The sequence below is a fragment of the Eleutherodactylus coqui genome, chromosome 1 (assembly GCF_035609145.1).
Source record: "Eleutherodactylus coqui strain aEleCoq1 chromosome 1, aEleCoq1.hap1, whole genome shotgun sequence".
In the NCBI taxonomy this organism is placed as follows: Eukaryota; Metazoa; Chordata; class Amphibia; order Anura; family Eleutherodactylidae; genus Eleutherodactylus; species Eleutherodactylus coqui.
This window is the reverse complement of record NC_089837.1, coordinates 341,810,223-341,824,294: the sequence shown is the minus strand read 5'-3', so window position 1 is coordinate 341,824,294 and position 14,072 is coordinate 341,810,223. Positions and strand designations below refer to the sequence as shown.

General features: G+C 46.0%; 1 pseudogene; it reads left to right on the top strand.

Moving 5' to 3' along the window:
* The window catches only part of LOC136591926 (multidrug and toxin extrusion protein 2-like), a 72,891-nt pseudogene that overhangs the window by 37,668 nt on the left and 21,151 nt on the right, over window positions 1-14,072 (top strand).

The following is a 14,072-nucleotide window of genomic DNA, read 5'->3' as shown; positions in this document are numbered from 1 at the left end:
ACACTTTATATCCTCTTACCTTAAAAATACAAAATCCCCTTTAACATTAACACCTTTTGAATCCTATTGCCTCAGGTACCCATAGGCCAAGGGCCTTATCTCACAGATATACTCTGGACTCGTCCAGTCATCATATCATGCACAATTACCATATGTATTACGCTGGGAAAAAGATATAGGTAGCGCCCTATCAGATGAAGACTGGTCCTGGATCTGGAAATCCACCAGTAGAAGCGCCTCTAACATACTAATGCTGGAAACATAATTTAAAGTTTTATTAGGCAACTTCCCAAACTGCTATCACGGTTCATTCGCAGGTGACATACTCCACATCTGGTGGTCCTGCCCCAGAGTTAAGAGACTTTGGATCAGAGTCTACTCATTAATATACACAGTAAGGCCTTAGTCACACGGGCGTTTTTTCCCGCGATTTGCGGATCGCATGACGGATGCGCATCCGCAAATCGCGTGACCGGTGCGCGCAAGTCGCCCGCAAATCGCCCAAAAATCTGCTCTAGCCGCGTTTCATTAGAAACGGGCTGGAGCTGTCCAGCGCATTGCATTCAATGGAGACGGCAATAGAGCCGGCTCCATTTAAAGCAATGCGCTGCGGGCGAGCCCGGGATGAATTGTCGGGAAGGGCTTAAATATATAAGCCCTTCCCTGCAATTCATCCTAAAATGTGTAAAAATAAAAAATATATATATACTCACCTTCTCCCGGCAGCCGGAGCTCCGCGCGGCCGTCCTGCAGTGGGTGTGAAGGGGGTGTGAGTCAGACCTGCCCCCTGATTGGCTCAGCGCTGAGCCAATCAGAGGCATGTCTCACTCACACCCATTCATGAATTCATGAATGGATGTGAGTCAGACCTGCCCCTGATTGGCTCAGCGCTGAGAGGCAGCAGTCACTCACCCATTCATGAATTCATGAATGGGTGTGTGAGTGAAACCTGCCTCTGATTGGTCAGGGCTGTGACCAATCAGAGGCAGATCATTCAGCAGGCGGGGATTTTAAAGCCCCGCCGGCTGAATAGTGCCGAGAAGCAGTTCAGGAGAACTGACAGCGGCCGCGGCTGGACTCCGGCTGCAGCGGAAAGGTGAGTATACAATTTTTTTTTATTTTAACACATTTTAGGATGAATTGCAGGGAAGGGCTTATATATTTAAGCCCTTCCTGACAATTCACCCCGCGCACGCCGGCAGCCCATTGCTTTCAATGGAGCGGCTGTATTGCCGGCTCCATTGAATTCAATGGGCAAACATCGTTCTTCTCTGCCACAGCTGTTACAGCTGTGGCAGAGAAGAATGATTTGTCTTCTATATGTTCTCAATGGGGTCGGCGCTGCTGCCGCCGGCCCCATTGAGCGCATATAGAGAAGAGAACAGGAATCGCAGATCGCAGATAGGTGCGACCTGCGATTTCTGTTCTATAATTTATCGGACAAGCGCATAAAAAGCGCTCATGTGTCCGATACCATTGCAAAGCAATGGTTTTATAAAATTGCCGGACGCATGCGCATGCGCAAATCGCGGCAAAAAATGCCCGTCTGACTAAGGCCTAAGGGTGCGTTCACACAAGCGTGTTTTTGTGCCTACATACGCACACACAAAAACACGCTTCTATTTGCAACAATGCATTCCCTATGGTGTGTTCACATGTCCGTACTTTGCAGGTGTGTGCCTGCAAAGATAAGACATGCGTGCACCATAGCGAATGCAGGCATTCTCTTCAATGGAACCGCTGCTGCTGCCGGTGGCTCCATTAAAGACAATGGTCTCCTGGCACACCTGAATTGTTTTTCAGGGAAGAGCTTTACATATAAGCTCTTCCCCCAAAAAGAAAAATTTTAGTGTAAAAAAAAAAAATTACTTACCTGTTCGCCGCTGCTGTGTCCCCCGCGGGGATGAAGAACACATCTGCCGCATGCGGCAGATGTTTCCTTCATTCCCACTAGTTAAAAGAATTCCCTGCTGCTACATCTGGCAGATGCAGCAGAAGAATTCTTCAATTCTCTACTGCAGCTGTCACACATGTCAGCTGTGGTAGAGGATTCTACTGCCGGCAATTGATTTCAGGGAAGGACTTTAAATATAAGCCCTTCCCTGAAAATCAAGTTAAAGTAGTTTAAAAAATAAAAAAATAGATACTCACCTCCCTTCAGCTGTGGGGGCACAGCCGCATGTGTGACAGCTGCGGTAGAGAATTAAAGAATTCCTCTGCTGCATCTGCCACAGATGTGACAGATGTAGCAGCAGGGAATTCTTTTAACTATCGGGGATGAAGGAAACATCTGCCACATGCAGATGTGTTCTTCATCCCCGTGGGGGACACAGCAACGGCCCACAGGTAAGTAATTTTTTTTTTTACACTACTTTTAATTGGCTTTTAAGGGAAGGGCTTATGAAGCCCTTCCCTGAAAGGCTGTTCACGGCTGCCGGGGCTCAGCGGCCACTTCTGCCACTGTCCCCGACTCTGTAGTACTGAGCTATCAGCAGCCGGGGATTTAAAATCCCCACCTGCTGGTAGCTCTGATTGTGATTGGCTAAGCAGTTCAGCCAATCGGGGTGCAGCGATTTTCCAGATCCTCGGTTACGTGGTAAAACTTCACTATATGCATGACATTGAGCTTGGTTGCGCCTATTGTAGGTTTATATAAGCATGATCTTCTTTGGGAACTTCTTATATATGTGACTTGAGGTAAAGGATTTCCCTTGTATCAATGCTGCATTTCCTTTGTGTTCTGTATTTTAAAAGCGTTCATTATATTTGTAATTCTCAATAAACAAATTTTTAATGATACATTTCTGCAGTCCTTGGACATTCATTTTTGAGTTTGCAACTGCAATATACGTAAGAATCCCTGGGAGGCTTTACTGAATAAGCGTATTGAGAATATCCCCTCAGCCTCTAGGAACCTCAAACCTTTTTTTACCTAGCTACAAAACAAATCATCGCCCCATTGTAGAAGAAGGCTTCCCTGGATCTCTCGGTAGTAAAACGCAGAATGGATTGGTATTTAATTAATGAAAAATTAACATCAATAGTCAAAGATAGACACGAAGGTTTTCAGAAAATTTGGACCCCATGGATAAACTACACCCTCCCTTGTTAAAATAGTGGTCCCCCAAACACTGTATAAGTTACTATTTATTAACACAACCACATAGCCCTGTACTCCTTCTTTGGACACTGACCCCACGACATAGGATACCTCCCCTCTTCAATCCTGATTTCCTTCCTTTTCATCCTTAAGCAGGTTGGCCTGATCCTCCTCCCTACAAACCCTGCATGCCCAGGATGTAACTCTATGTCCTGGAACATTAAGAAGAGGTTAAACCAATTTTTACAGAGGATTGTTTCAAACCTGTATCACTTAAAACGTATCCCCACGAGCAGTGCAACCACTGTGAATTTTCTGGATGTTACTGTGAATACTTAAAAGAGCCAGATATATAGACCGGTTGATGCTTATACTATAGCTATATCTTCCTGACTAGCTGTCACCTCCACATATGTCTGTTCAATGCCGCCAAAAGACAATTTAGCAGAATTAAACATACTCATTCCAAAATTGAGGAATATGCAAAAGAAGCTATGAGAGTACTACAAATATCTTTAGACAAAGGATACGATCAAGTATCACTGCTTAGGGCAAAAGAATTTTCAGCTGACACACCACGCAATATCCTTTTGACCACTGATAGATTATTTAAAAGAAAATGAGAGTAACCCTTTAGTGTCTAGGACAAACACCTTTGACACTATGGATTTACCCATTATTATCAAATGTAGTAGTAAATCTAGAGATTAAGAAATAAATCCCAATTCATGTAATGGCCAGAATCTAAAATAATCATGTAAGCAGAAGCTATACTGTAAGGTGGATCTGTCATCAGACTATCATGTACTATGCATGTAGGTTTGCTCTCCTATTACTTAAAATGGCACAAAAAATATTTGAAAAAAATCCAAGAATACACTGAACTAAAAGTTTATCAGTCCAGTGTATCCACTGACAGACCAAAATATTTACATGTTTTGAACACCAGCTGGGTCCTTAATCACTGTGAGGGGAGTGGTGGAAGCAATGATGATTGACGAGCTGCTGAGTTTGCATAAATATACAGAAGACAAAAGGTTGATCCAGTACTTTTCAAAGATGACTTTATTCCAGTATTACCATAATAATCCACTTGATAAGTAAGAAGAAAACAAGAATGCTTCCATGTTACAAAGTAAACAGAATTCCTAACCCCTTCACGATCAATGACTTACATTTATCACTTACTAGGGGTTTTCTGGAGAAGGCAAGAGAGATAAGCTTGCTCTCTACATGGCGGATACCATCTTGCTTAAATAGTTGGCACCTGCCTAGAACAGCTATGACTAGGACATTTAACTACTTAGATACCTTGGTCAATGCTTATCACGACATCTAAGCCATTAGAAAGAGGGATACTTTGCAAAGTACTGATGGATTGCCATGGCAGTCTGGGGCCTATGGCACAGCCTAATAAGCATGGTAGGTCTTGGTGCTTTGTTGTCACTTTCCCTTTCTGAGGGCTTATTCCGAGGTGCGTATATCGGCCAGGTTTTAAAATGCACTGCTCCCGGCCCGCCTCCTCCCCCTGCAGAGAGGGACAGCGTATATTGGCCGGGCGTTAAACCCGGCCGATATACGCACGTCGGAATAAGCCCTGAGACTGTATTCATATAGACGAATGAATGTGGGTCTGAGAAAAATCTTATTTTGCTGCTATTTATCGCAATTGTGGTGCTTTTTAGCATTGAAAACACACCACATCGCTGCACATGCGTTTTCCATGTGCATTTTTTCACACGTGTGAAACAAATTTCATGTGCTTCCAATAGTGGAAATGCTGAAAATGTATTGCTCTCACATTGAAATCCCATGGCATGAGATTTTTATCATGTTCCCATAGAAAACAATGGGCCATTCTTGATTCATCCAAAAATAAGAAATGCTGCAATTTTTTGATCGCTCATGAGAATTAACCCATTGAAATAAATGGATTGCTTTCATGTGCAAGTTCTGTCCTTCTCACAGTCAGGCAGAACTTGCACATGACAATCATTTATTTTGGGTCAGAAACGCTATCTTTTCTCTTTAGGGAGAGCACCTAGACGGTGAATGAGGAGACTGAAAAGGCCATTTACGCTCCTCTGGGAAATATGCAGTCAGAATCATACTGCACACTGATCAAGGGTAAAAACCCTGAAACAGCTGTATGTGCATGGGCTCTGACTTTGCTTTCGAATTCCCGGTTATTGCTACAAGGCTTGTATAAAGAGTCTAACATTGACTTTAGGTATTGCTGCTTTTCAATAGATGGCACTGTGGAGGTATTGTTTCACCTCACTTATGTGCATATTACCCAGAGGAGCATAAATAACCTTATAAGTCTCCTCACTCAATGTCTAGGTGCTCTCCCTAAGGAGAAAAGATAGCGTTTCTGACCCACATCATAGGCCTCTCACTAGCAAAGCAAGAATCCTACTGCACACTGATGAAGGACAAAACCCCTGAAACAGCTATAAGTGTGTGGGCTCCGACTTTGCTTTTAATTCCTGGTCATTTTTACAAGGTTTGTATAAAGAGTCTAACATTGACTTTAGGGGTTGCTGCCTTCCAATAGGTGGCACTGTGGAGGTATTGTTGCATCTCCCTTATTTTAATCCCTTGTTTTAATACACATGACTAAGCTGAATGATTGAGCCTTTCCTGTCTAAACCTAAAGTGTAGTGCTCTGTACAATGACCAATCAGATGTTTATCCATGCTAATGCAGACACTGTAAGGAAAAAAAAAAATTATATTTTGTGTTTTAACCCTTTAACCCCTTAACGACGGCCCCATCGGGAAACTACGTCCTCAGAAAGTGGGCCTTAATCCTAGAGGACGTAGTTTTATGCATCCTCTTTGGATTGATGCCCACTGGCCTGAGGACGTGACAGCACCATGCTGTCGGTGCCCGCAGGTAGCCGACAGCATGGAGCTGTCATCCCAGGATGCGGGCAGTCCCCCCCGGCATTGCGATCGGCGCTATAAAATGAATAGCGCCGATCGCAAAAAAGTAAACAAAACAGTGTAAAAAAGTAGTAATTCAGCTGCTATGATGGATCGGATCGGATCCATCACGGCAGCTGAAAATACTCACGCGGCTTGTTCCCGGTGTCCCCCGGAGATCGGGTCCTCCCGGACCCGCCGGCGGTCTTCTGCGCATGCGCGCCAGCCGATGACGTCACGCGCACGCGCAGAAGCCCGGGTGTCCCCGGCAAATTTAAAATCTCCTGGCTCCCGGCTCCTGAAGGTAGCCGGGAACCAGGAGGTGTTACCGGGGACCACTGTGAGCGGTCCCCGGGCCCGCGATCACCGCTATCCATTGCGATAGCGGTGATCGCGAAAAAGTTTAAAAAGTAAAACAAAAGTAAAGTTTCACCTCCCCTCATGGATCGGATCCATGAGGGGAGGTGAAGATACTCACCCCCGGTCCTCTGCGATGTCCCGATGTCCCGGGACCCAAAATCCCCGTCTGCGCATGCGCGCCCGATGATTGACATCGGGCGCGTGCACAGAGGGGCTCGAGCCCCGGGAAATTCAAAATTGCTCTGCTCCTGGCTGCCATGTGTAGCCAAGAGCAGAGGGATGTCACCAGGGACATGATCACTGTCATCCAATGGATGACAGTGATCATGTAAAGTAAAAAAAGTGCAAAAAGTAAAAAAAATAAAATAAAAAAAGGGGTAAAGGTAAAAAAAAAAAAGTGCAAAAAGTAAAAAAAAAGTTTTAAAAAGTTAAAAAAAAGCTCGCGTTTCATCTCCCCCCACGGATAATATCCGTGAGGGAGGATGAAATGACGTACCTAAGGCCTGCGGATTTATCCGCGGACCTCACCCCAGCTTCTGCGCACTCGCCCGTCGCCAATATGGCAGGCGCATGCGCAAAAGCTGTGGTTTTTTAAAATCTCCCTGCTCCTGGCTACAAAGCTTAGCCGAGAGCCTGGAGATTTCACGGAGGGCCGCGGTGAGCGGTTCCTGATCACGTGTTCGCCGTTATCCAAAGAATAATGGCGATCACGTAAAAGTTAAAAAAAGGTGAAGCTTCATCTCCCCTCACTGATGCGATCGGTGAGAGGAGATAAAATTTTTTACCGGAGGCCTCCATATTTGCACCCCGACGCAATCTTCTTCCGTGAACTTTCCCGTATTCTGCGCATGCGACCGCTGGCAAAACACCGCACACATGCGCAGGAGTCGGGGAGCACAGGAAACTTAATATCTCCTTGCTCTCGGCGACCAACGGTCACAGAGAGCCTGGAGCAGTGACGGGTGGCCTCGTTGAGCGGTCCCCGGTCACGTGAAAAAATGGTAGCGATCTACTTTTGGCCAGTCTCACATGACCGGATAGGAATTACGGATTCCGCATGCGTTTGATTAGCGGTAATACGCAGATCAATCACATTGGATTACACAATTCCGCTCACATTAGCGGGTTGGAATTGCGTAATCCACTCGCAGAAAAGAGAACGCAGCAGGTTCTATTTTACCGCGGATATCCGCAACATAGAGCCCATTGTGCTCCATGGTCGCGGATATACCCGCAGCCCATACGGAACTACGTTGTATACGGGCTGCGGGTACCCGCATCATCGCTAAGCGACGGTGCGGGAAATACAAACAACAAAAAAAAAAAGTGTACTGCGCATGACCGCCCGTGTAAGTACGCAGTTATGCGCAGTACATTACGCGGCCGTACGCAGGGTCACAGCCGGGCTCACAGCCGGGATCCACCTACGGCTGTGTGAGCCCGGCGTTATTCAGACCGCTACCTGTAATACGCAATTTACAAGAAGCCCCAGGAACGCTCGCCTTCCTGCAGTTCCAGGAGCAGCTTGTTGAGCGCCTTCTGTGTGAGACCGCCGCACCTCATCAAGCTTATGGAGACTCACAGAGCGCCACTTTTTACACCCCATACCCGCCACTGAGGTCAAAAAATGACTCCCAAAAAGCATGAGAGGAGGGGGGATACCGGTTTTATTGCCCCATGTGCCCATCCCAACCAGCCTCCATAATTACCCGTCTTTGGAAATACCACACAGTTCAGATTATTACTTTTATCTAAGATTTGGGGAACGCCGAAAAGGGTCTGGGGGGGGGGGGGGGGGGAATTTAGGGAGTCAATTTTTATTCCGTACAAATGAGCAATGGGGCCTGGAATTTATTCAGTTATGCCCTGCAATCCAACTGGTGTTCCCTCCATTACAGGCCTTGCCATGTTTCCTGTAAGTAGATTAGGGCCACAATGGGTATGTTTTTGAACACGGGACAAACGGGGGTATCCATTTGGGTGTGAACGTCTTCATTCCTATGTAAACTGTACAAAAAAAAAAGTTTTTAAATTGACAAAATTGCCAAAAAAATGAAAATTGTAATTTTTTTCTTCTGCTTTGCTGAAATTTATTCAAATACTGTGTGGTCAAAATACGCAGTACACCCCTAGATGAATTCGTTAAGGGGTCTAGTTTTTAAAATGGGGTCATTTGTGGGGGTCTTTATAGTTTTGGACGCTCAATGACTCTATAAGTGGGCAATGGGGCCTGGAATTTATTCCGTTGTACCCTAAAATCCAACGGGTGCTCCTTCCATTATAGGCCTAGCCATGTGTCCTTTTAAGTAGATTAGGGCCACAAGGGGTATGGTTCTGAACACGGGACAAACAGGGGTATCCATTTTGGGGTGAAAGTCTTCATCCCTATGTGTGCTGTACAAAAAAAACAGTTTTTAAATTGATACAACTGCCAAAAAAATGAAAATTGTAATTTTTTTCCTACTGCTTTGCTTAGATTTATTCAAAAATTGTAGGGTAAAAATACACAGTACACCCCTAGCTAAATTCGTTAGGGGGTCTGGTTTTCAAAATGGGATCATTTGTAGGGGTTCTCTGTTGTTTTGGCTGCTCAAGGGCTCTACAAGTGTGCAATGGGGTCTAAATCACCTTCATGCTAAATTTCTGTTCTGAAAGCCACCGACTACTCCTTTCATTTTGGGCCCCGTTGTGCATCCAGACAAAAGATTAGGGCCACAATGGGTATGTCTCTGAACACGGGACAAACAGGGGTATCCATTTTGGGGTGCAAGTCTTCATTCATGTGTGTGCTGTACCAAAAAAGCAGTTTTTAAAACGACAGAATTGCCAAAAAAACGGAAATCACAATTTTTTCCTTTTGCTTTGCTTCAATTCATTCAAAAACTGTGGGCTCAAAATGGGCAGTACACCCCTAGATAAATTCATTAAGGGGTCTAGTTTTCAAAATGGGGTCACTTGTGGGGGTTCTCTTTGATTTTGGCCGCTCAAGAGCTCTACAAAAGTGCTATGGGCCTAAAACTCCTTCAAGGAAAATCTATGTTCTTAAAGCCACCGACTACTCCTTTCGTTTTGGGCCCCATTGTGCATCCAGACAGAAGATTAGGGCCACAATGGGTATGTCTCTGAACACGGGAGAAACAGGGGTATCCATTTTGGGATGAAAGGCTTCATTCATGCGTGTGCTGTACAAAAAAAGCTGTTTTTAAAATGACAGAATTGACAAAAAAATGAAAATCACAATTTTTTCCTTTTGCTTGGCTTGAATTCATTCAAAAACTGTGGGGTCAAAATGGTTAGTACACCCCTAGATAAATTCGTTAAGGGGTCTAGTTTTCAAAATGGGGTCACTTGTGGGGGTTCTCTTTGGTTTTGGCCACTCAAGAGCTCTACAAAAGTGCTATGGGCCTAAAACGCCTTCAAGCAAAATTTATGTTCTGAAAGACACCGACTACTCCTTTCATTTTGGCTCCCGTTATGCATCCAGACATAAGATTAGGGCCACAATGGGTATGTTTCTGAACACGGGAGAAACGGGGGTATCCATTTTGGGGTGTAAATCCTCATTTTCATGGGCTCTATAGGAAAAAAATATGTCTTTAAAATGACATATTTGCAAAAATATGAAATGTTATTTTTTGTCCCCTAAATTGAACTAATTCCTGAAAAGAACTGGTGGGGTCAAAATACTCATGACACCCCTCAGTGAATACACTAAGGGGTGTAGTTTTTAAAATGGGGTCATTTGTGGGTGTATCTATTATTCTGACACTTATGAGCCTCTGCAAACTTGGCTTGGTGCAGGAAAACAAAGTGCTCCTCAAAATGCTGAAAAGTAATGTTAAAGGAGATGTCTCGAGGAAGCAGTTAATTTTTTTTTTTGCCCAGTCCCCCCCATTAAACACACATTACTAAGCCCCCCTGTAAATGACATTTCTAGCTGGTTCGTACTTACCGTTCCAGCGATTCAGCAAGTTATAAAAGTTTCCTCAAGATGGCCGCCGGCTCTTTCCCAGTCGCTCGCTGCAGCCCGACGTGCGCGCTCCCGAGACGCCGCCAGCTGTGTCTCCATGGCAACCGGACGCATCGCAGCCGCCGACCAGACGCCCCGCAGCCGCCGACCAGACAGCAGGTAACCGGCGCTAGCCCCCGGCTCCCCAGCGCTAGCTCCCCCGGCGCAGCGACAGCCCCCCCGGCCTAGCGACAGCCCCCCCCATCGTAGCGACAGCCCCCCCGGCCTAGCGCTAGCTCCCCCGGCGCAGCGACAGCCCCCCCCGGCCTAGCGCTAGCTCCCCCGGCCTAGCGACAGCCCCCCCGGCCTAGCGACAGCCCCCCCGGCCTAGCGCTAGCTCCCCCGGCGCAGCGGCAGCCCCCGGCGCAGCGGCAGCCCCCCCCGGCCTAGCGCTAGCTCCCCCGGCCTAGCGACAGCCCCCCCGGCCTAGCGACAGCCCCCCCGGCCTAGCGCTAGCTCCCCCGGCGCAGCGGCAGCCCCCGGCGCAGCGGCAGCCCCCCCCCCCGGCGCAGCCCGGCGCAGCGGCAGCCCCCCCCGACCCATCACTTACCTGGGAGGCTTCTCGGGGCTGCTGGGCTGGTCTTCTCCGCTGGGCAGCTCCAGTTTCTGCACCTTCCTCTAACAGAGGATGGTGCAGAATGGCCGCTTCAGCGCGCTCCCGAGCAGTGACAGCTCGTCTGCGCATGCGCAGAAGAGCTGTAGCGGGGAGCACACTGAAGCGGCTCGTGCTGAAAGGAGAAGACCGGACTGCGCAAGCGCGTCTAAAAAAGCAAGCTGCCGGCGAATTTAGACGGAACCATGGAGACGAGGACGCTAGCAACGGAGCAGGTAAGTGGAATAACTTCTGTATGGCTCATATTTAATGCACAATGTATATTACAAAGTGCATTAATATGGCCATACGGAAGTGTATAACCCCACTTGGTTTCGCGAGACCACCCCTTTAAATTTGTACGTCCTCTAAATGGTTAAAAAAAAACACAAAAGTTTTTCAAGTGTGCATTCAGAATAAAGTAAACAGATGGAAATACATATCTTATCAAAAATTTGTACAGTATGTTTGGACATATTTGAGATATTACGGTTGAAAATGTGAAAAAATGACAATTTTTTCAAAATTTTTCCAATATTGGTACTTTTAATAAATATACACAAATTATATCGGTCTCTTTTTACAATCTAAATGAAGTACAACATGTGGCGAAAAAACAATGTCAGAATCACTGGGATATGTAAAGCCTTTACGGAGTTATGCCACGTTGAACGACGCATGTCAGATTTCCAAAATTTGGCTCCGTCACTAAGGCGCAAACAGGCTTCGTCACTAAGGGGTTAAGGACCAAGCGCCATAAATATACAGTGCTTGGTCCTGGACTTTAATCCCGGCCAATAGCAGAAGTACAGCGTGGGATTAAGGGCTCAAGCAGATGGCCGGGTTGGATCTCGCTGCGAGAATTCTCGCAGCGGGATGCGACTCGTTCCCCAGCAGTGACCTGCGGCTCACCTCCTGCAGCATCTCCTCCTCCGCTTTGCTATGTGCCAGCAGTTCTGTGGGAAATACCGCTGCGGAATTTTCGCCCATGTGCATTCACCCTTAAACGTCTGCTCCTGCAATCAATCAGAAGCAAGTTGGGTCCTCGGCCGAGGACCCAAAGGGGAAGGGAGAAGCATTTTCTTAACCACTTCTACTTTCTTCTTTCCAGGCACCATAGTGCTCAATGAGCACTATGTACTAAAGAGAGAAAGCAGAAATGTTTCTTCCACTATGCGGCCCTGATCTGCTCTGTTATTGACTATTGTCACTACAGGGAGGTGTTTTCTCCTTTAACTGGGACTCATATGGATGCCCCAACTACAGTGGAAAAATGTAAAATAAAAAAAAATGACTTCCAGAGGTCTTACATGATGTCATAGGGGACATAGATGTTCAAAAAATGTTACAGAAATAAGGAAAAAAAGATTACAGTGCAAAATAAAAATATATACATAAAAAAGAAAAATGACCTGCTGCCAACAAAAGCCGTCACCATATGGGTCCTGTAATCCAAAACTATACAAATTATATATCAAAAAATCAGAAATAAAATGCGAAATCCATTCCCGTACTTTATTTTAGCATAAATATACAAATTGTAAAAATAAACAACTATAAATTTTGAAAAATCATTTTTTAATCTTTTTATCCATAACTAAAAAACAGAAAAAAAAGTCAATGAAAAAGGATATAAAAAGCAGCTCTATATGTCACTGAAAAAAATGCAGCAAAAATAAATTTGGTAGCGGAAGAAAAAAAAATAGGGCAGTAAAACCACCACATGGGTAAAATCCCCAAAACTTGTTTGGCCCTTTAGGGTTAACACACCCTGGTCCTTAAGGGGTTAAGCTAGACACTCTTAGGTTGTGCTTCTGGGACCTGTAGTGCTATGGGTTTCCAGGAGCACATTTCCTCAGGTGTGGCAGCCAGCGAATCATCACCAGTCTGTTGCCTATAAATATCAGCCCTCTGACTGGAGGTAGTTGGTGTTCCTCATTCCCCCTTGCGTTTGCATTCATGATTGTTGCTCTGTGGGTGTGAGCTGTGATGTGTTCTATGCGTCTGAGCTGGTTGCCAGACATGTGGTGTGAACAGTCCTGTTCCATTGTGTATGCGTTCCATGCTGTGTTGGTGTGAACTGTGTCCTGTGCTGCTTGGATCATTTACCATCTCTGGGCGAGTTAGGTCATTTGGTTCCAGCATGCAGACAGGCTTCCTGGGTTTAGTTGTCTCGTTAGAGTAGGGACCCATGAGACAATGAGAACCCTTGATGTGGGCTTGCGGGCTTAAGTGACTTGGCCAATCCACGAACTAATACCTCGTACATTCTTTAGCAATTCCACCTGTTGTGTGCAGGTATGCATGGTGCATTTTTAGGTCGCCAGACTGTTAGTTATTTCTATTTGTCAAGCTATAAGAAGTTAATTTCCTCTTTGATGTGTTTCCTCAAGGGGTTCTGCTTGGGCAAATACAATATCCTAGTGGGCAATGGCCGTTTCTTTGTTTGTATACATAATTGTGAAAAAACTGCATGTCCAAACATGGGGAGGTAAGCGTACAATTGCAAACATGGCAGATTATTTTGCAGTCCTTAGGCCTCCCTCAGACAGGCGTTTGCACAAACGTAGCAACACTGTGTTTACTGCAGTTTCAGCAGCGTTGTCATATATTTTTGACAACATTTTGGCTGCGTTTTTCTTTTGGTTTTTTTAGCCAGGGATGCTGAAAAAATAAATTAATACTTACCTGGTGCTGTTCCGGTCCCTGACGCTGTTCCCTGGAGCTCCCGACTCTTGTCATCGCTGACAGAGGATCTTCTGCTAGTGACAGGGTTTGAAGACCCCACCTCCAGCAAGAGATTGCTCTGATTGGCTGAGCCCATTGAGTGTCAGCAGGCTCAGCCAATCCCAGCCAGCACTGGATGCACCAATCACAGCCATTCATTGAATGACTGTGATTGTTGCATCGAGCGCTGGCTCTGATTGGCGGAGCCAACGCTCCTGAACCAATCAAAACAATCTCTTGCTGGGAGGCAGGGATTTCAATCCTCGTCACCTGCAAAAGATCCTCTGTAGGCTTGACAAATGGCCAGCAGCCTGCACAGAGCTCCAAAGCACAGCGGTGAGGACCCCGACGGCGCCA